This window comes from Coenobita brevimanus, chromosome 25 (assembly GCF_032717465.1).
Source record: "Coenobita brevimanus isolate Jiangsu-jjx chromosome 25, ASM3271746v2, whole genome shotgun sequence".
Classification (NCBI taxonomy): Eukaryota; Metazoa; Arthropoda; class Malacostraca; order Decapoda; family Coenobitidae; genus Coenobita; species Coenobita brevimanus.
In genome coordinates, this window is record NC_136978.1 from 29,493,923 (window position 1) to 29,517,512 (window position 23,590).

Consider the following 23,590-nt stretch of genomic DNA (forward strand, 5'->3'; position numbering starts at 1 on the left):
TTCAAGTTAGGAGATGTTAAAGCAAGTATTTGTAATTCCAGGGTTAAATATTAATTATTAGGGCAAGGGCCATTCTTTCTCTAATAGGCCAACATTCCTAATAATTCAGCATTTGTAAGTGATTAATTCCCTGTTGAAAAAAAGTTTATAAATCCCTCGTTTTTTGAGGCTGGCGTTGTAAACCAGAATAAAGCAAAAATTTAAGACTTAGTTTTATAAGTTAAAACATACTTAAATTTTTCTCCATTGATAAGTGACCTTCATACCTTTGCCCATGATAACCCCACGAAGCACCTTACAAGCCAGCCATTAATTTAAAAAAATGAAAATACAGTATCACATATATCTGGCATTAAGTATTCTGGAAATGTGAAACCTTGAACCCACACTTCCCCTTTCAATACCTAGGCATCAATGTGGCCATCTTTCACACAAATAGTTGTGTGTACGGCCACAGAGACAATGAAAACAGAATCCAGGCTCTATCCAGTCTACGCATTCTGACACTCTGTGAAGTTTGTGTTGCATGAACGGCTCAGTCTGCTGGTGTGGACACAGGTGCTGCAGTGGGCATGGGTTGTCGAAACAGATAGCGTGAAAGGGGCTGTGGGAAGTAGAGACTGAGTAGATGATGAAGGGGAGACATTGATAATAATGAGTGAGCCGTCCGTTCAACACACAAGAAATGCCAATCAGAGCGTTATATATGCTTCACCTTGTACAAGAGCTGGAATGTGAAAATGCACCCCCCCCCCTCCTCTCTCCCCAAAAGACTACTATATTTGGCTTCGGAAATCATGTCGGATGACAGGGGCAGGATAAAAAATGTCATATAATCTGAGGTATCAATTCCAGTTGATCAGTTAGTGTCCAAGGAATCTGATTTTTTTTTATTATGCTACCACAGAATAAGCTGTTTGCCTATTAGTCTTCACATCTGTTGTGAATGTTACTTTTAATGCAAGAAGGAAGAAACCAAATGCCAGGAGATAACAGAGAGCCAAATTTAAGATCCGTCCGTTCAGAGATGGCTAGACACACTACGTTTGAAAGACTGGAGATCATAGGCAGTAGGAAATACAGTCAGAGGGAGATAGTTCCAGAGTTGACCTGATTCATACATGAAGGACTGGGAGTAACGGTTATCTCTTGCATTAAAGAGTTCGACAGAAAAGGGATGAGAGTTTGTTGCTAGATTGGTGCTATGCACTTGATGTAAAAGCAGAGGGATGCTAGCAGAAAGTTCAGAGGAGCAATGACCATTGACGTAGAGATAGAAGAGAAATAAAGATGCAGCACTGCGGGGAAAAGACAGAGGATGAAGGGAACCAGAAAGAAGAGGAGAGTTAATGAGACAATACACCTTTGACCCCATCTTGTTGAGAAGAGCTGTGTGTCGATATCTTCCCCACAGATTAGTGCTGTACTCTACACAGGGGCAAATAAAACCCGAGTATAAAGCAGTGGCGTATCCAGGATTTGTGCCGGAGGGGGCAAACACTTGGAATATTTCCCCCAAATATCTCTCACCCCAAATTTTCCTGTGTCATCATAAATAAATTTACATCATTACTGTCGCATTTGTTGCAATGTCTTAAAGAAAAACTATCTTTTGCCTACATATTCACAACATTCTTGGAGTAACTTTAAGTAAATAGCTAATCATCCTTTCAGAGGAGAGTATGTAAAAACACTCAGTACATAATGTTACCAGAGATCTTTCATTAGAAAGCAAAAGGAAACACCAGCAATAATTTGGAAGGCACTGGAGTTTCCACAGCAAAGTCATCTCCTTGTCACTAGTACACTGGTCGTCATGGTCAGTCTCGTAGATGGTATTATAATCGATATATGCATGCTAACTTCCGTCCATTCTGCCTCAAAACATTGTTTTTTTTCCTCGGTACCACAAATTTCTTGTGCACTTTTAGTCCAGCAAAAAGCACTGTCACACTATACCCTTAGCGCATCATTTACCTGCTGTCTTTATCTCTCTGTACATATACGGAAGTACAGTTATTTTGCGTAATAATCTACGAAATTATGAAATATACCACGCATCGGCATAGTACCTACCATACGAGAGGCAATGGCCTCCAAACTATCTGTTTATATTCGGAAATAAACCTTGTATTTTGATTGGCTGCTGGAAGAAAAATGGCGGAATGGATAGGCCAATGAAAACCCGAGACATGGCGTAAGTATCCCTAACACACAAATTCCCACATTCATGATAATATCGCTATTTTCCTTTGCGGTTCTCTCTCTCTCTGGGAGAGCGGTAGTGGTAGGGTGTCGGTCTCGTAATCGTGAGGTTGCGAGTTCGCGTCCCGCCCGGTGGTTGCTTTGCTGGGAGGGGTAGCGCTTTCCTGTGACCCTAGTAGGGCTATATGATCTGATGAGGTCTAGCTCGGTGATTATTCCCCCTTCTCTCTCTCTCTCTCTCTCTCTCCACTTAGCACATATGTGTAAATTAAAATTCGCTGCTGCACCCACCCCCAGTCTGGTATTCTGTTTTGTACTACTGCTGTGGTGGTAGCCAATAGAAATTCTGTTTTCCACTACTTATTCTTTTAGTTGATTCTCATTGGCTCAGGCATCAGGGGTGGTGCATACGTCAAGACTGACCTAAGTAAATACATCTGGTGGGATTAACCTCTCTTAATCCTTGACTCCTCTCTTCAGTGTTTACACAAACAGGAAATCAAATTCCTTGGATTGTTGTCCAAATTTCCTTAAATTTATCATTGAATATCCTTTAAAATTTCCTTGTGTAATAAACAAAAAATAAATACAATTTCTTCAATAATAATTACTTTTTGCAATGCAATTTACAAATTTTACTATATTAGCACTGTACATTAAAAAAAAAAATGCATTCTATTACCAATGATGGTACAATATTTGTAATCATATATATAATTGATTCCATTTGCATTGCAACCAGACTGCGGACTGTAGCAACTACATGCACAGTGAGCATGCTAAATAATGTATGCAATTCCAGAAGTGTACAGTTTATTAGCAAAATGTTATAAAAATAGATATTCCTCAAAAATAGAACGGTAAACTGCACTGACAAACTGCTTTACAAAATAAATGTGCCTAAAAAAATAGATAAGACTGTTGTTAATTTATGACCAGTGGTGGACTAGAAATAAAATACATAGGATACCTAAAACTGAATAGAAAATTGCTATAACCAGTAGTAGACTAGAAATAAATGTCTCCTATAAAGAATTCCAGAGTATAATATTATAGTCTTAATCTTACTCTGATCGCAAAATTTCATCAAACATACCCAAACCAACACCTCTCATCTTTGACTAATTATAATATTTACAATTTATATTCCAGTATTTAAATCATATACAGTAAACTGTATTTTGTTCTGTAGTTATAAGTTTTTTCAATGAAAATTATGGGATTAATTTAAAAAATACTGTTTACTGTAAAAGAACATATTTCCTGTGAATAAAGGTTTTCTAAGAGACTTTTATGAATACAATAGCTACTGTATATCAGAGTGGAAAACAAAACAGTTACCAGTAGGCTACAGGGAAACCCGAGATTAGTGAGAGTTTTGTTCTCTTCCTATAAAATGGTTGTAACCTTGAGTTGAACTTATCCAAGACTGACGTAAACTGGAGATTTCCAGTATACTGTACTGGTATTTTAGATTTTTAGTTGTTTGGAAGACTTCTTACATATTCTAAATAGGAACGTTTTAAATTAGCTGATCCTGTGTTACCTTCATTTGAGAGTGTTTTGGAATAGAGGTTAAGCATATCTTTTGGTGGGTCTGAATTTGCAGCCTGATAATTTCCTTTTTGTTGAAAGGCAAGCTTCGTTGTTAACAACCCAAGTAGAGACTCATGCTCCAGGGCAAGTTTGTGTTCAGTTTTTATTAATATGAGTTAGCTGAAGATTCTTTCACCTGATGCATTTGAAAATCGAAACGAAAACAATATGCAGAAAACTTTGCATATGTTTGGTAATATACATCTCCCTCTGAATATTTTGCATTAAATCTCCGAATATGGCTCGTTGTCTTCACACAGGGTCAGCGGCTTAACAATCAACAAAGCCATTTCGGTGGGGTAACTAAGCTAGTACCTGTGCTAGGCTTAGTTGAGTAAGGTTTAGGGCAACTTTTGGAGACAGATAGGAAAGATTGTCAAAGTCGTTAATTATCATTGAACCGGGACTGGTACCATACCAGTAATTTTTTGGGAAGGTGGCCTTGTCAGTGGTTGATCTATCTATCTATCTATCTATAGCCCGACGCCCTAATCCCGCAAAGGGTGGCCGCAGACAAAACGCCTCCAAGTCACTCTGTCACCCACCATTTGACTCCCCTCCCCCCAACTCACCCCCCCCTCCCTCATATACCTCTCAACTCCATCCCTCCACCTCATCCTCGGTCTACCCCTCCCTCTCCCTCCCTCCACCTCACCTACATACACCCTCTTAGTCAGTCTTTCATTCTCCATTCTCTCCACATGTCCAAACCACCTCAGTGTATTTCTCCTAATCTTTTCAACCACATCCACATCTACCCCACAACGTTCCTTCACTTCTTCATTCGTCAACCTGTCCCTCCATGTCACTCCACATGCTCCTCTCAAGTAACTCATTGATACAAAACAATATTTAATATGCAATAGTGAAATTTTGTTGAATTACTTTGACGTCTTTACTTTTTCTAAATTTCTTTACTGTTTTGCCATAATTTCCTTAGAATTTCCTTTGAATTGCCATTTCCTTAGACCCATCCTTGTAGAGTTCAAATTTCTTTAGAAAAAGATAATTTCCTTGAATGTGGAAACTCTCTTAATCCTTGACTCCGACCACTCGACCTTCCCGTTCACCAGGGAATGATTTTCACATCACCTGTACTGTACTGTATAGAAAGGATTTTTCCATTAAGGAAAAAAAAGAAAAAAAGCATAAAGGTATTCATCCTGAAATTCTCATCTATAGAAGTGGAGGGGGGGGGGAAGATACTCTGTCCCCCAAGCTCCAAAAAGGTGGGGGGACACGTTCCCCTGTGCCCCACTCAAACAAGGCCCCTGGCACACATATTTATATCTGCTTACCCTCTGAAATGTAGTCTGAGGTGATCAAAATGGCTTCATGCAGTCTTCAAAAATTCTGCTTGTTTCAGCTGTTTGTAACAATAATTGTGCAATGTTTGTTTACAGATGGCTACAGGGTGAGACGATATGGCAGTAGGGTGAGAGGATGTGGCTGAGCGGACAGGAAGGCCATTTTTACACATCATCAGGATTCAAGTGCAAAACATAATTAGAGCTCTACTATTAACCACATAATCTAACGTGACAGGGAAAATTGTTAAGTTGTAACTGGTCATTTTTTCTCAAGGGTTTTATAATATTTAGTCTAGGTTCCAATTTCAAAGGAAGTTATTGTTCCCACATAAATATGTTTGGAAATAAATATTGTTTAATATACTAGTGGTAAAATTAGGAAAACTGTATTGTCATACAAGAATTATGTCAAAAATCCCCTTCAGCATTTCCCCCAAATTTTCCAAGGGGGGGCAAACTGCCCCCCCTGCCCCCCCAGTGGCTACATGTATGATATAAAGTAAACAATCGTGCAGGAGTTAAAAAAAGGCATGGAGTCGGCTTAGCACACCTAATCTCCTGGAAGCGAATTTTATAAGAGAGGCAATAGGATCTTTCTAAGATAAATCCCGAGAGAACGAAACCCCAACTATGTTTGAAGATGGTGCAGGATTTAGCAAGATATTGTTAAAAAAATTGAGGATACTCATGCAGAAGATTTTGTCACGTTGAAAGATATAAGAACTGAGTTATTATTGCACTGAAAACAAGATTACTTTTATCCCAGTCAGAGACATGTGTCAAATTAGACATTAGGTGTGTCATAGCCTCAATCCTCAAACCTTGTTTAATGATGTAACTGCTGAGATGGACGCTGCAAAAAGCAAATGGAAAGGTGAAAGGTGGAGTCATCAGCATATGATTGGACAGGGTTATATGTACAGCTTAGGTCACTGATGAATAGAAGGAAGAAACTTGGTGACAGGAAGGAGCCTTGAGGAACACCACTACTGATAGGTCTAGGAGAAGAATGATGGCCATCTACAGTAGTAGCTACAGAACGACCAGAAAGGAAACTTAAGATCAAGGCACAGATGGATAGAAACCGTAAGAAGGCAGTTTGGAAATTAAAGATTTATGTCAGTCTCGATCGAAAGCCTTTGAGATGTCAAGTGCAATGGCAAAGCTTTCACCAAAGTCTCGAAAGGAGGATGACCATGAGTCTGAAAGGTAGTTGAGAAGATTGCCAGCAGAGCTTCTCTAGCGGAAGCCGTACTGGCGATCGAAAAGAAGGTTGTGATAGTTTTTTTTTTTTAAGAATAGATTCAAAACTTTTGAAAAAGAGTATATTAAAGTTACTGGGCGATAGAAGGCTGGAAAGGGTCGCCCTTCTTTGAGACAGGCTGTATGAGAGGAAGCTTCCAGCATGGAGGAAAGGTCAACGTTGACTGACAAAGGCAAAACAGTTTACCTAGGCAGGGTGTAAGCAAAGAAGCACAGCCCTCATCCCTTGTTAGTATTAAGGGCAGTGAAGGCAGAATATATATATCAGTCGAAGAAATTTTAATGTCAGCCATGAGGAAGTCAAAGGAACAAGTGTTGGACGAACATCACCGGAATCGTCTAAGGTGGAACTGGAGGAGAAAGTTTGAGCGAAAAGCTCTGCTTTATCAGTAGATAAAATAGCTACAGAGCCATCAGAGAGGAAAGGAGGAGGGAAGGATGATGAGGTAAAGATGTTAGGAAGGTTTTCAGCAAGTTGCGATGAAGAGCGGAAGGAATTTGAGTTCGAAAGTTCAGGGCATTTAGTACAAATGAAATTATTTATTTGCAGTGCGAAGTACAGACTTAGCACGATATCGGGCAGAAACATAAAACTGATGAAATTCAGTAGTGGGTTCGCTGCTGTACGTTTTGCAGGCCGCCTTCTTGTTGTGGACAGCATTAGAGGAAACGTAATTGAACTTTTTTTTTTTTTGTATTATTCACAGGATATGATGAGAAAGGAATGTATGCTTCCATGCCAGAGAGAATAACCTCCGAAATGAGCAAGGCACACTCAGATGCCTGTCGGCCATGGAAGCAATAATCATTCCAGGGAAATTCAAAGAAGTACTGCATTAGGAACTCCCAATCAGCAGCTAGAAAGTTTTACGGCTGCCACTTCTTCAGAAAATCTACAGGCCTGACAGGAACGATAGGACAGGTTAAGGTGATAAGGTTGTGATCGGAGGAGCCCAATTGAGAAAAGAAAAATAAATAAATAAAACAAGAAGAATGTACGGAAAAATAGTTTAATTATTGATGTTGATAATGATGAGTAGACTGAGGAGATACAGATGATGATAATGATGACGATGATGATGATGATGATGATGATTGATGATGATGATGATGCTGATGATGATGGTGGTGGTGGTGGTGGTGGTGGTACAGAGAAAGATAATGATGATGATAATGATGATGGTACAGAAGAAGAAGATTCTTGAAAATGATGATGAAGTTGGTGATGCTGTTGATGATGATGATGTTAATGATGAAGGTACAGATGAAGATGAAGATAAAATTGTTGTTGTTGTTGATGGTGATGATGCTAAAGTTGATAAGGATAAAATTGTTGATGTTGTTGTTGATGATGATATAACGTTATTTTTGTTGTTTTGAGGTTGTTGTTGATGATGATGATGAAGGTACAAATGATGATAAAATTGTTGTTGATGATGAGGAAGACACAGATGAAGATGAACTTTAAATGATTGTAGTTGGTGGTGGTGGTTGTGGTACAGATGATGAAGATAAAGTTGTTGTTACTGTTGTTTTTAAAGACGACGACGGCAACGATGAGGATGATGATGATGATGATGATGATAATGATGGTGATGATACTCTCTCCGTGTCCAGGCTGTCTGTATGAGCAGTGGAAAAAGGAGCCGTTGGCAGTAGTTGCTCGAGAAAGCATAATCAGACAGAGACAGGAAATGAGGACTAAGCAGCAACAGGCAGCAACAGTAGAATATTTTGGAGCCTTACCGTCATTCACATGCAAAGTCTTCTGTTGCTTCTGTTGCTGGGTGTGGCTTTGGGATGTGTGGTCTTTGTGCTAGAAATGTTGTTCAAGCATTCAAAAGTGTTTCTCGACATATCTGAATACTCAAGCAACACCACACCACACCACACCACATAATTTAGAAGCCTGGCCTACGCACGGATCCAGGGATGTCAGCTTCTTTTGTTGTTTGGTGTAGCTTTGGAAAACGTGGCATTTGTGGTGTTATGGCAAGACGTTTAAAAGTGTCCCTTACCCCATGAGAAAACATGCCAGTTTGAAATCGTATTCTCATTGGCATAAAACACTTGTGAGTTTTGGAAAGAGAGAGAGAGAGAGAGAGAGAGAGAGAGAGAGAGAGAGAGAGAGAGAGAGAGATTTTATTGACTGATTGATACATACATGCATACACACATACATGGACATATAAATCAGTAGATAAAGAGATAGGTAGATAGTCCACCTATTTTCCCATAATACTGTCTTGCATATCATTTTTTTTTCTTTTCTGACATAGTTGGTATAATTAAATGTTAAGTAAATATGTGGATGTTATTTGCCTGGATATACTGGTACGGCAGGTGTACTAATGAGCCGTCTATGCTGAAAAGAACTCAGCCCTTCATGTCATTAAATTCTGTTAAGCTGAAAATTTTTGTTTAGCATCTGTTCCTACCTATCTATTTATCAATAGCCCGACGCCCTAATCCCGCAAAGGATGGCCGCAGACAAAACGCCTCCAAGTCGCTCTGTCACACACCATTTGACTGCTCTTTCCCTCCAACTCACTCCCCCGTCCCTCATATACCTCTTAACTCCATCCCTCTACCTCATCCTCGGTCTCCCCCTCCCCCTCCCTCCCTCCACTTCACCTACATACACCCTCTTAGTCTTTCATTCTCCATTCTCTCCACATGTCCAAACTACCTCAGTGTATTTCTCCTAATCTTCCCAACCACATCCACATCCACCCCACAACGTTCCTTCACTTCTTCATTCGTCAACCTGTCCCTCCGTCACTGCACATGCTCCTCTCAAGTAACTCATTTCCACTGCTCTCACTCTTGACTTGTTCCCCTCTTGCAAGGTCCACGCCTCGCTTCCATACGTCAGGGTAAGGATCACAATACTATCATGCAGTGACTTCTTAACTTCCATACTCACCTCCCTATTTCTCATCACTGCTTTCAGTGAACCAACAACCTTCCCTGCTGTACCCTTTCAAGCACTTCATCCCCCAGAATTCCATCCTTACTCATCACACTACCCAAGCACTTGAATGCTCTCACATTCCCCATATCCTCACCATCCAGCCTCACTGTGCTTTCTGTGACTTCATTCCTCTCGAACACCATAACTTTACTCTTGCCTACCTTATCTTTCATATTCCCCTTCTTACACACTCTCCCAAATTCATTCACCAAACCCTGCAACTCCCATTCATCTTCACGGAACAATACTGTATCATCAGCAAATAGCAACACCGGAACATTCCACACCTCACCCTCATTTATTTGAGCCACTCTCACATCCACTGCCTTACCTTGCGCCTCTTTTATAACCCCATCCATGAATATATTAAACAGCCATGAAGATATTACAGAACCCTGTTTCAGTCCAACATTTAGATGAAAGAACTCATTCAGCTCACCATCCACTCGCACCATAGCCCTAGCTCCCTTGTACATACGTTTCACAGCACTCAACAATATCCCATTCACTCCATATATTCGTAATACCTTCCACATACCTTGCCTATCTACTCTGTCATATGTTTTCTCCAAGTCAATGAACGCAGCATACACTTTCTTTCTCTTCTCTAGATACTTTTGCACTAAATATCTTAGAACAAATATCTGATCTCAACACCCTTTTCCCTTCCTAAATCCCCCTTGTTCTTCTCCAACTAGCTCCTCTGTTATATGCCTAACCCTATCAATAAGTATTCTACCATATGTTTTTCCAGTCACACTAAGAATGTAAATACCCCATGGTTACCACATACTTCTCTCTCCCCTTTTCCTTTGTATAGGGGAACAATTATACCTGATTTCCAGTCCTCTGGAACCTTCCCTCTTCCCAAGCCAATCTACACAACTTCCATATCCACTCCACAACAATCTCACCCCTATACTTCAGCATTTCATCACACACTCCATCAATTTCTGGGGCCTTTCCCATCTTGATCTTCATTACTTCTGCTACTTCCAACCTACTGATCTCTTCCTCCATTCCCTCATCTCTTCTTCTCCCAGCATTCCCCAACCACATATACTCGCACTGCCTGCTCTCACTCTCTACATTCAACAAATCCTCAAAGTTCTCCTTCCATCTCTTCATTTTCTCACTTCCCCACAACAATCTATTATTCACATCTTTCACTCCCCTACTATTTCCCCTTTCACACTGTCTTACTTTCTTCACCTTCTTCCAAAACAATTTCTTACTCTTCCTCCATTTTACACTCAGATTCCTCCCAAACTCTTCACCCACTTTCTTCTTACTCTCCTTCACCATTCTCTTCACCTCCCTTCTCCTGCTCACATATACCTCTCTCTTCTCTCTCTCATCTTCTCCCCTACCCATAATCGCTAACCAGTCACTATATGCCCTCTTCTTTTGTTCCACAGCTCGTTGCACCTCATCATTCCACCCTGCTGTCCCTTGCACGCCCCTGCATCTCCAGCATACTCCACAAACCACCTCGCACGCTGCGCGTATCTCATCCTTGAATACCTTGCATGCTCCTTCCACCCCTTCCATCTGCTCTGACTCATTCCTTCCCAATCTGTTCCTGCGTTATTAAAATTACTAATGTGTATGAAGAACAAAAAAAAAAAAAAAAATACGATACACGAAGTTAGGCAAGAGAAGTTAATGAAGATTGTTTTTTACCATCATTATTATCTTTATAACAGAGACATATCAGTCATCAAAATTACATATTATAAAGCTATAGCTAACTTATTTGGGGGGGAAATGTTATTAATTCTTTCCTTGAACTAAATCACAGAATAAAATCAATGATCTATTACGTCATTCTGTCTCTGCCCTGATTTTTTTTTTTCATATTTTTCCAATATCCACACGGTTTTATTTACCTTAGGAGGCCATTTTCAACACGAGTGGTTTGTTACAGCCTTCATTAACACCTGACCTGCCAGAGAGCTTCGCCATGTGCAATGAAATCGCCTGGAGGCAGCAAAAATTATCCAATCCCCTAAAAGGTTGAAAAAAGTAAATCGGTTAGGTAAAGTTGTTCATGGAAAGAAAAGGGTTTCAACAGGTGTTTAAAGTAGACTGTTGTTGTTGTTGCTCTTGATATTGATGTTGAAGTTTATAATGCTGCTAATGTTACTGTTGTTGATGTTATTGTTGCTGATAATGTTGAGGTTATGTTGATGTTCTTGATGTTTACGTTGTTATTAATGTTATTGTTCTTGATGCTATTCTTGTTGATGTTCATGATTTTATTGTTGTTAATGTTGATGATGATGTTATTGTCGTTTTTGTTGTTGCTGTTGTTGTTGTTGTTCTGGGACCCACGCTCATCTGAACGTAATCCCGGTGGACTGCAGCTTCATTTTCACTTGTGTAATCCGTCATTCTTCTTTCAGGGGATAGGGAGGGAGGTAAGAGACGATTATAATATACTGCATATGAGAGAAAATGGCGATAATCGTGGACTTTAATTCTCTCTCTCTCTCTCTCTCTCTCTCTCTCTCTCTCTCTCGACAGACAGACAGACAGACAGACAGACAGACAGACAGATGCAGGATATTCGGCAATGTTAATTCTAACTCGGTATATCTGGTGAAGTGACGCTGTATCATCATGACCCTCATCAGTAATGTGACAGGCACAGCATAACGTCGATGTGTGTGTGTGTGTGTGTGTGTGTGTGTGTGTGTGTGTGTGTGTGTGTGTGTGTGTGTTGCAGGGTGGAGGGGAGGGAGGACCACGTGTCGCTGCCTATTGTATAAATAACTGGTCACACTCAGCCAGGCTCACTCTCAGGAGCAGCTGCAGCGGGGAAAGTCGGGCTTTGGCAGACACGCATTGGAAGGTAAGTGTGTGTGTGTGTGTGTGTGTGTGTGTGTGTGTGTGTGTGTGTGTGTGTGTGTGTGTGTGTTAGTAATTAGACTGTTGCAAATAGAACGACATACTTTATTTTAACGCCGCCTGTAATTCCATACCTTTATCTTGAATGCTGATTGTAACAAAAGACTGACACAAGAAACATGACGGTAGTAACAAAGATGTGCTATGGAAAGCGTGCATGGCCACTGTGTTGACCTTTTTTGTCAGTGATTTAGATGAAATATTCTACATTACACTTAAAAATCCGATCCAAGTTAAAATGAAAGGAATATAGCAAATACGCGCTATTACTTAGCCTCTCTTACTCATTCCTTCCCAGTATATCAACCGCCGTGACTCGTTCATATTTATACCTTTGCTATTAATGTTTATTTTCTCTATGTCAGTATGACTTCAATAATATGGAAAGTAATATCAACGTGCCATATATTAACAGAGGAAAAAAAATAGAGAGAATGAATAAAAGAAACACAACAGTAAGGGACAGCTGTTATAAAGCCACACAAGATGACAAGAATACAGCTCTTAGGCCCATACCTCGTCAGTTATGGAAGCGTCCAAACACTTCTTCCTTTGGGTTTTATTTCGAGATTCGTCTGGTAATTATAATTTCGTACGCTATTTATGGACAGTATGGCGATAATGGAAGTATATATGTTACTCAGACGTAGGCAGAAAGATGTAATAAACAAACTAAATCGCTTAGGAAAAGGTATTAGGGAGCTTCCTTAACCAGCAAGAATACCGGCCTTTGACCTATTTTTACCATGACAACCTGTTTCATATGAATGCTTCTTTTCCTTTCTATTTTATTTATTTTTTTTATTGATTTATGTTTTGTTATCCGTCAACGGCTTTGCTCAGCTCTGAAGAAACTAGTATAACTTGAGAGATTACATGCCATTTACTATTTCATTTCTAAGGAAACTCCTAAGATGAAAAACTAGTCTGATGCCTAGATTGAAAAAAGAAAGCCCCACCCTGAATCACAACGTCTATTCTCCACAGACTTTTCTTGTTTTTAGACGATACTGTGAAATAAAACCGAATTATTGCTCATAAACGTGAATCTTAGCGAAGACCTGGAACACTATAACAACTTTTACCATCACCTTCGCTACAGGGGAAAATTCTTAAGCTTCATCTAATCGTCTGGAGCAGCAAAAAGAAATATCATAATTATAATAATTATACTGGCCGTCATTGGATAGAAAATGGTCAACTGGATAATTTTACGTGGGCAGTATTGGCATCTGAGTGAATGCATCATGCAACATACAGTAAACAAATCATATTTTATACCTACATTTAATAATGAGGCATCATACAGCAACAAGAGTGGCAGTCATATTATTACCAACATTTAAATAATCAGAATGTTGTCGCAGAGCTGAGAAGAACTGATTGAATTTTACCTTCACAATTTTATTTTTTAAGCTTCAGAATCTTGTTTACCCCATCCACTACGAGAAGAGATCCAAAAGTGGAATAAATAAGTTGGCAATAGCAAGAATTTAATATTACATTCGCCACCGTATATGAAAGTGGTTGGAAGCATGCAGGGACAGGTTCATGCAAACACACACATTGCTGCAGGTAACATTTTCACATCTGTGTTAGTTTTTCCCTCTTAGCTGATGGCTTCCTAGTAATAGGCTTATGGTAACGCTTGTATGCAGGTGTGAAATGGCTCTGCTATACTCGTTATGTTACTGCCGGGCGAAAACTTTGGCCTCAAGCTTTCTTGTTCACAGATCTACTTGATATTGGCAGGGGCAGTAGGCTGGGTCTTCTGTAAGGACACAACTGCAGACAGTTTCTACTTTAACGTCAGCAGCAACATCTCTAAATTTAAGACGTGGTGTATGAAAACATCCAGCAACATGTTCTAAAGAAACCGTACTACCCTGTCAAAGTCAGAAGCATTTCAGTGTAGTTTATGTTTGTAATGAGCTGCAAATAAGTAAATGGATAACAGCCTGTGTAGCGAACTAGGTAAATAGTATTCTATTAGACTCAATGGCTACGTGACGGACTGTGATCCCGCGGGGCTCTGGTTTGATTCCCTTCCTCTGACCGCTATTAATTTGCTATCCTTCGTTTCAGACCTTACATTCCGACTCTGATTATCCTTATATGTCAGTGCTCGAGCTCCTTTCCTGTCAGTAATCACTTACTGGACACTGAAACTGAAACAGTGTTACTTCGAAGTCAGTCCTTAAAAAAAAAAAAAAAAAAAAAAAAAGCGGGGGGGGGGAGGGGGCATATATTAGCACTAGTTGATGCAGAATAACACCATAAAATAAACCAATGAATGGAAAAGAAAAATGGAAGAGAAAGTGTTCATAAGACATAATGAAGACGGCTAATTTGAGGAAGTGCTGCTGTACTGAATGCATGAAGTGTGTGAGAGAGAGAGAGAAAGAGAGAGAGAGAGAGAGAGAGAGAGGGAGGGAGGGAGAGAGAGAGAAGGAAAGGTGTTATGCGTGAAGGGAATTAGGTATGTCACATATCTATGGGGATAAGGAAACCATGACATTAGTTGGCATGACTTGGAGCAGCAGCAGCAGCAGTGTAAAAAAAATATCGGGCCGATTTCTAATAACGATAATTGATTTTTTTCCTTCTAAATATGAGAGTAATCTTTTACAGCACATAATGGAGCGCATACAGGACTGTTCATTGTAGTTTGCAAGTGGAGAATGTGGCCTAACTTCTACTTTTAAACGTTTATGTAATTATTACAGCATCTTTTAAATTCTTGTCTGGCATACTATCAGAATGAAGCGAAGACTGTCCAATAGCAGCTTGGTTATGGGTGATCGCTCGTTGCTCGTGTTGATGTGGCTGGGTGGGGTGTCGGTGCAGTATATCTCCTTCAAGACGGGAGCCAGCGTGTCCTCCATCTACCGCTGGATCCACCAATGGCAGGATCAAACCTCATTTACAAGACATTGCCACGTTAAGTCTTGTATGCCAAGTTCCCCGAGGACTGGTGCAATTTATACGCCAAGATTGATATGGCCATATTTTCCTCAACACCACTATTTTTTAGACCCAGGGGTGGGATTATCTGACATACTTACTGTCGATTACCTGTCGTAACTTAGATATGTTTTTGCAGGAAGAACTAGACAACGGAAGACTTTGCCCCCATTTACTTGAACGACCTGCAGGAAAGAGGTATACCCTGCTGTAATTTTCTTATTTTAACTTAGATGTATTTATGAAGTTAAAACAGGACAATGATGATTCTACGAGTATAGCCTCCTTGTCCTTTCTACACATCAAAACCTGGGTTATGACAGGGAATTGATCGTAAGTGCGCTTGTAAATTCCGATCCATTCCTTTCTGACTAAGTGAGACAGGAACCCATCCAGACAATGTGCCTTCATTTCACAATAAAATGGAAAAAATGGCAGAATTATATCTACAGTACATACCGTAACTGTGTTTTACCTAAAGACGGTCAAGATTGGGATGAAGCAGATGTGTATATTCACTGGGAAAAGAACTTCAATCTGTGGGTCTAATAATTGTCGCAGCCAGCCCTTGCTTCTCAGACACACATTTAAATGGACACTCAGTCTGCACCACATCATCGAGTCTTAGGTCAGTATTCTCGTCGATTAAGAGAGTTCCCCAGTACATCTTCGTCAGCTATTATTCTTAGATCATGCTGGTTTATATCCTTTTGTACGCTGTTTATGTAAAGTGAGGAGATACTAAAAGAATTTACATAACACGTAAGAGGAAAGTAATGCGATATAATCAAAATATATAGTTTTGGAAAAGGTGTATGGGAGTTTCTTTAACCGGTGAGGATATGGGCCTTAGTATATATATATATATATATATATATATATATATATATATATATATATATATATATATATATATATATATATATATATATATATATATATATATATATATATATATATATATATATATATATATATATATATATATATATATATATATATATATATATATATATATATATATATATATATATGAGTGAGGTGGAGGGGGAAGAGGGAGGGGAGGCCGAGGATGAGATAGTGGGATGGGGGGGAGAGGTATCTGAGAGAGGGGGGTGCGAGTTGGGCCCAGGGCAGTGAAATGGCGGGGGACAGGGCGACGTGGAGGTGATTTGTTTGTGGCCACCCCAAACGGGATTAAGGCGTCTGGCAATATATATATATATATATATATATATATATATATATATATATATATATATATATATATATATATATATTACTCGGGCTCCGCTACGGTCACTAAGTGTGAGAAGTGGACTTCTTGCCAATGTCGTGGATAGGGAAGATACGAAACTACCCACGTATTCCCAGCGTATCGTGGAAGGTGACTAAAAGTTGGAGGTTCAAGGAGCTGGATCCATTTTCGTCTTTGGTAACATCTGCTAGGACTCCAAGTTAAGTGTAAACGCAAATTCAAGCTGTGTCCCCAGTGATCAGTTTTGTAATGTGGATGAAAATATAGGTGGAAGGCTGTGTGTGAGAAAGCTTTGTAAAAGATTATGAATATTTTCTTTAGCAGTTCATCATTCAGTTTACCTTGTTTATAATGGCAGGTCCAGATTTTAATGTTGATAATTTCCCAACATATTCTTGATGCTTTTACCATCGACTTCTTGCTCATGGATTTTAACAATATAATTTACACGCAATGAAGCGTGAAAGGACACTGCCGCTCCTAAACTATATTAAAACCAAGAAAGTGACGGTGTATTATGCCAAGAATAATTCCATCACTCTGATAATTACAGAGAAATTCTAAGCTATTATGATTTTGAAGGGTAGCATACTCTGTTTACTTTAACTTGACCAAAAATTATCATCTTTCTCTCTGTTCTGAATACTGTATTGTGATGAAAGATTAACATTAGAATATGAAGGCAGTCATGAAGAAGTGTTGTGGAAAGAATGTAAATACTTAGCATTTCTTTTTCTGCCACTGAAATACGTGAAATAAGGTGCGACATGTAAAAAAAAAAAAAATCTGAGTCAAATTAACGTGAACGAACTCGTTCAAACTGGCTTAAGTTTTCATAATCATCATCATGACCATCATCATGCCTCTTTTTCCTACCCTGAGACTGGAAGAGGTAGGTTCCAGTGTATCATCACGCCTCTTTCTTCAACCCTGAGATTGGGTGAGGTAGGGTCCAATGTATTAAATCCTCCATATCAAGTACTTCTACCCAGGAGGAGTTGACTGTAGCACCAGTCGAGCAGGGCAGTACTCCCGAGGTGGATGGAAAGCTGATGACAGGGAGTGCTGGAGCTCCCGTTTCATCAGCCCTCAGGACTAGTTCCTGACCATCCCCCTTTGCTGAACTTTTTCAGTGTCTCAGTTACACAGAGAGTAGGCCAGCATGCTCTCCAGTACAATTTTCTCTAACTATCTACACCAAACTACATGCACAGTACACACTACACTTCCTATTCAAAATTTACCAAAATGGCGTCGTCTTATCAAGCCTCGGAGTCCCCAGGGGGGGGGGACCATAAATGCCCCCACCATCTGCCCGTCTCCCGGTGACGACTCAAGGTGCCTGGAACCACGGTCTGACTCTCTTCTTCTTCATTTCTGCAACATTCGCTGCCTTTCCTCTAACTTTCGCTCTGTTGAGCACCACCTCTCATCCTCTAAACCTCACCTTCTTTTTCTAACGGAGACTCAGCTGTCTGAGGCAACTGACAGCAAACCCTTTTCTGTATCCTCCTACTTTCTCTATACTCATTTCAAAGCCAAAGGTGGCTGTTGTGTATATATACGCAACGACTTATCTTGCTCTCGTGTTCCTGAACTTGATTCTTCTGAATTCTCCACACTCTGGATTCGGCTTTCCTGTCATTCTCTGACTAAATATATCTGTGCTGTTACTTATCCCCTAATTCTACTGACTATCAAAAATTCTTCGACTATCTTACTTCTACGATGGAACACATTCTATCCATTTCTCCTTTCTCTGAAATCTCCATTCTTGGAGATTTCAATGTTCACCACCACCTTTGGCTCTCCTCTCCTTTCACGGATCCACCTGGTGAACAAGCCTACATCTTTTCTATCCTTAATGACCTAGAGCAGCTTGTACAGCACCCTACCCGTATCCCTGACCGCCTTGGAGAGAGCTCCAACATACTTGACCTCTTCCTCACAGCTAATCCTTCTGCTTACTCTGTTAATCTTTTCTCTCCGTTGGGCTCCTCCGATCACAACCTTATTACCTTAACCTGTCCTATCACTCCGGTACGGCCTGTGGACCCTCCAGTGAAACGTTGTCTGTGGCATTTTGGAGCCACGGACTGGGAGGCCCTCAGGCAGTACTTCTTTGATTTTCCCTGGAATGATTATTGCTTCCATGGCCGTGAGCCATCTGAGTGTGCCTTGCGCATTACGGAGGTTATTCTCTCGGGCATGGAAGCATACATTCCTTTCTCATATCCTTTGACTAATGCAAGAAAGCCTTGGTTTAATCACACTTGTTCTAATGCTGTCCGCAACAAGGAGAGGGCCTACAAAAGGTACCGGAGCCAACCCACCCCTGAATCACACCATCTTTACGTTTCTGCCCGGAATCGTGCTAAGTCTGTTCTTCGCTCTACTAAAAATAATTTCATCCATACTAAATGCTCTCAACTCTCCGACTCGAATTCTTCCCGCTCCTTCTGGCATCTTGCCAAAAATCTTTCTAACAACTTTACCTCATCATCCTTCCCTCCTCTTTTCTACTCTGATGGTTCTGTAGCTATTTCTTCTACTGATAAAGCAGATCTCTTCGCACAGACTTTCTCCTCCAGTTCTACCTTAGACGATTCCGGTGCTGTTCCTCCATCACTTCCCCCCTCTGACTTCCTCATGGCTGACATTAAAATTTCTTCAGCTGATGTATTTTCTGCCATCACTGGCCTTAGTACTAACAAGGCATTTGGGCCTGATGGGGTCCCTCCTGTTGTTCTCAAGAACTGTGCTTCTGTGCTTACACCCTGCCTAGGCAAACTCTTTCGCCTTTGTCTGTCAACTTGTACCTTTCCTTCTTGCTGGAAGTTTGCTCTCATTCAGCCAGTCCCAAAGAAGGGTGACCACTCCCAACCCTCCAACTATCGTCCAATTGCTTTAACGTCCTGTATTTCAAAAGTTTTCGAGTCAATTCTTAATAGAAAAATTTTAAGGCATCTTTCCTATCACAACCTTCTTTCCGATCGTCAGTATGGGTTCCGTCAGGGACGCTCCACTGGCGATCTTCTCACCTACCTTTCAGACTCCTGGTCATCCTCCTTTCGGGACTTTGGCGAAAGCTTTGCCATTGCACTTGACATCTCAAAGGCTTTCGATCGAGTCTGGCATAAATCTTTAATTTCCAAACTGCCCTCCTACGGTTTCTATCCTTCTATCTGTGCCTTCTTCGCTAGCTTCCTTTCTAGTCGTTCTATAGCCGCTGTTGTAGACGGCCATCGTTCTTTTCTTAGATCTATCAACAGTGGTGTTCCTCAGGGCTCTGTCCTATCACCAACTCTCTTCCTTTTATTCATCAATGATCTTCTAAGCCGTACATCTAACCCTATCCACTCATACGCTGACGACTCCACCCTTCACCTTTCCATTCGGTTCCCGCAACGCCCATCTCAACAGTTACTTCAACAAGCAAGGGATGAGGCTGTGGCACACCTAATGTCTGATTTGGCTCGTATCTCTGACTGGGGTAAAAATAATATAGTTGTCTTTAATGCATCTAAGATTCAGTTCTTACACCTATCAACCCGACAAAATCTTCCACAGGTATACCCACTAATGTTTAATAATATTCAGCTTAATCCTGCATCATCCTTGAACATGCTTGGGGTTTCATTTACTCGGGACTAATCTTGGAAATATCATATTACATCTCTTGTAAAATCTGCTTCCAAGAGATTGGGTGTGCTAAGCCGACTCCGCACTTTCTTCACCCCTGCACAATTGTTGACTCTATACAGGGGTTTTATCCGCCCCTGTGTGGAGTACAACTCTCATGTGTGGGGAGGCTCCCCACATACAGCTCTTCTCAATAGGGTGGAGGCAAAGGCTTTTCGTCTCATTAACTCTCCTCCTCTTACTGACTCCCTTCAACCTCTGTCTCTTTGCCGCACTGTTGCATCTTTATCTCTTTTCTATCGCTACTTTAATGGTCACTGCTCCTCTGAACTCTCTGCTTGCATTCCTCCACCTCTACGACGGGCGCGAAGCACCCGTCTGGCAGCAAACTCTCATCCTTTTTCTGTCCAACTCTCTAATGCAAGAGTTAACCGTTACTCCCAGTCTTTCATTTATGCAACAGGTCAGCTCTGGAACTGTCTCCCTCTGTCTGTATTTCCTGCTGTCTATGATCTCCAGGTTTTCAAACGCAGTGTGTCCAGGCATCTCAAAATGATCGGATCTTGAATTTGGCTCTATATTGTATTTTGTTTTTCTCTTGGAGGGAACTGTTACTGCGGGCTCATGGCCTTTGGTTCCTTCTTCCTCGCATAAAAAAAAAAAAAAAGTTATATGTAATGTTCTCTAATTTACCTATGTTCGTCTGGTTAACAGTTGAAAATAAAAGCATCGTTGTAGTCATTCTTTTGCATGGAATGCATTCTGGGTCAGTGGTTTACATGTATCAGATAAGTGAGCTTAAATATTCTCGTCAGATGATGTAGCTCAATAACACCTTTTCCCAAGCGATTTATTTCCCTGTTACACCGTACTCTCCTTTTCTGTGCTACATAAACCCCTCTGATGTCGCCACATCCGGTATGAATAACATACAAAATAATATTACCAGCCATATCCAAAAAATAAATCGCAAAGAAAGAGGTGTAATGGAGCTTACTTAACCAACAAGAATACGGGCTAAAGAGCTGAATAATATTTCCATACATCTCTCATATAGTGATGGAAAGTATCAGTAAACATTTAGTGTGTTATTGACGGATTTTACACATGTAGTTGTCTAATTTTCTTTCTCTCTTTTTTTTTGGGGGGGAGGGGGGAGGAGGGGACGGTCCTAGCTTCTTCTGCGGCATCCTATCTCATATATACAAACATCATCAAAATACATGTTCCGTATTAACCCATTCAGTACAATCTGCAAACGATTTTATTTAGCCTAAGGACACCCTCTCGTAACGAAGGTGTGAGAAGCGACCGTCTGTAATTTCTTCACTACGGTTATTTTTTTCCGGGCTACACAAAACCCATCTTCACAGCCCGGAACGTTAGGGAAAATAGAGAATTCAAGATCTGACCTGTGTCTCTCTCCCTGTCAACATTTCCATTTGTGGCAATGGATCGTGTACTTATGATAAGTGTTGGCTGTGTAAACCGTGTTAGGGTAAAACTTCGTATAACCTTCAAGCAAACTAGTTTGTGCCGATACTCTCCGGTTTATTCAGTGCTCTTAATAACTGTTAGGTAGTGTGTTAGGTACGGTTTGTAGCGAGAATGAGTTTTTCCCTTTATGATTGCATGGGGCGGCACTAAGCTCGGTACCACAGAAGCTTTCTTAACTGTACAAGGAATGCGTTTTATACACTTCCTAGACCAGGGTAGGCATTCTCGTCGACTCAGGAAAGTCTGTAACATTTCCTAAGCAATTAATTTTGTTTATTGCACCTTACCGTCCTCGTATGTGTTACTTAAACCATTGTACTCTAACCATAGTCTGCATAAATAACATACATAATAATAATGACCAACCACATCCAAAAATCCTTCGGTTAGGAAATGTTAAGGAGTTTCTTTAACCGACGAGAATACGAGCCCAGGGTTTGTGCTGGTATCAGGCTTGTCATTGATTAAATCGTTGTCGTAGCCGAGCTATTGGTAATAGTGAGTAGATTTGTGAGAGATAACCTCAGGTCACTTGTAGTCGATGACGTGAGAAGATAAAAGATGAGTCTGGGGTTGATTGTAGTTTTATTCTCTTCAAAAGGGAAAACTCCAGATTAACACTGAGTGTATTACACAAGTGATCCTGACCGACCCGGTGAATTACAAGAGCGTTTTGTGCTAGCTGACTTCTCGCAGCCCACCGTGCCTATCTCTCTAGACCCCCCTTTTTGCTCTCTCTTCTCCAGCCTCCTAACTCCTGACTTCTCGCTTCTCTCTCCCATAGGAGAGCTTCCGTCACGTGGATTATACGGTTGTCGAATGTTCTAGAAGCCTGTGTGTGTGTGTGTGTGTGTGTGTGTGTGTTCTTACCTAATTGTTCTTACCTAATTGTATCTTTACAGGAATGAGTCAAGCTCGTACTGTCCCGTGTCTTAAACCATATTTATCGTACATATCCTTAAATTTGTGAATTGTTTTGGCACACACTATTTCATTCGGTGTGTGTGTGTGTGTGTGTGTGTGTGTGTGTGTGTGTGTGTGGTGGCTTTCCGGTCATACCTTGTTGGCTGGCATTCTTGAGAAAGAATTTTGCTGACACACTTCCTTCGGCCTATAGCAATTGACATTCATTTAACCTCTAGAATACCTATGTATGTTTCATGATATTGTAGAGTCCTGACACTGGAATCCCGTGCATGGAGTACCTTTATGGAGTGGACTGGAGGATTGCTGGGATAAAAGGGTGGCATGATGGTTTGTACCAGGAATTATTCTATTTGTCAGTTGAAAGCATATGTAGCCTACAGTGTGTATTGTATGTGGGATGATAAGGATGTGGAGTTAGTATAAGTGCGTGTGCATATTGGTGATCATTCCCACCATGAATCGAGGTGTTGACATGGCTGGCAATCCCATTTATAATGAGGGCATGTAGTATCGGATGGCAACTCCTATAGAGAAGTGAATCTGTTATAAAACACACTTGCCTGGCGACGGAGAGCCACATGACATATTAATCACGGCCGAAATCTTATTGATTCAAAGGTGCTCTGGGACTTACAACAATATGCCATCAAACAAATACTCACAATGAAAGAGCGACTGAAAAGCGGGTCTTCCATTAACCCTTTCGCGCGTGGATAAGTTTTATAAGTGTTCTGTTCCACAACTCATCATCTTTTCTCCCCTCCCCGCCGCCCTCCGCACACTCCAAAACAGTGTTATTCTCGGCTTATTTTCACCACCCAAACATATTTATTTTGCCACAAAACCCATATACTACAATTCGTCGATGTTTGTTCTATATGATAAGCAAAAAAAAAAAAAAAAACACCACGTACGTTAGGGCGGTGTGAATAAACATCTGGTAACATTCATCTCACTTCCCAACATCATAACTTGAATGTTTACTAATCAATCTCTATATGTTATACATCAACCGAAAGAGAATTTTATTAGCTTTCAAATGGG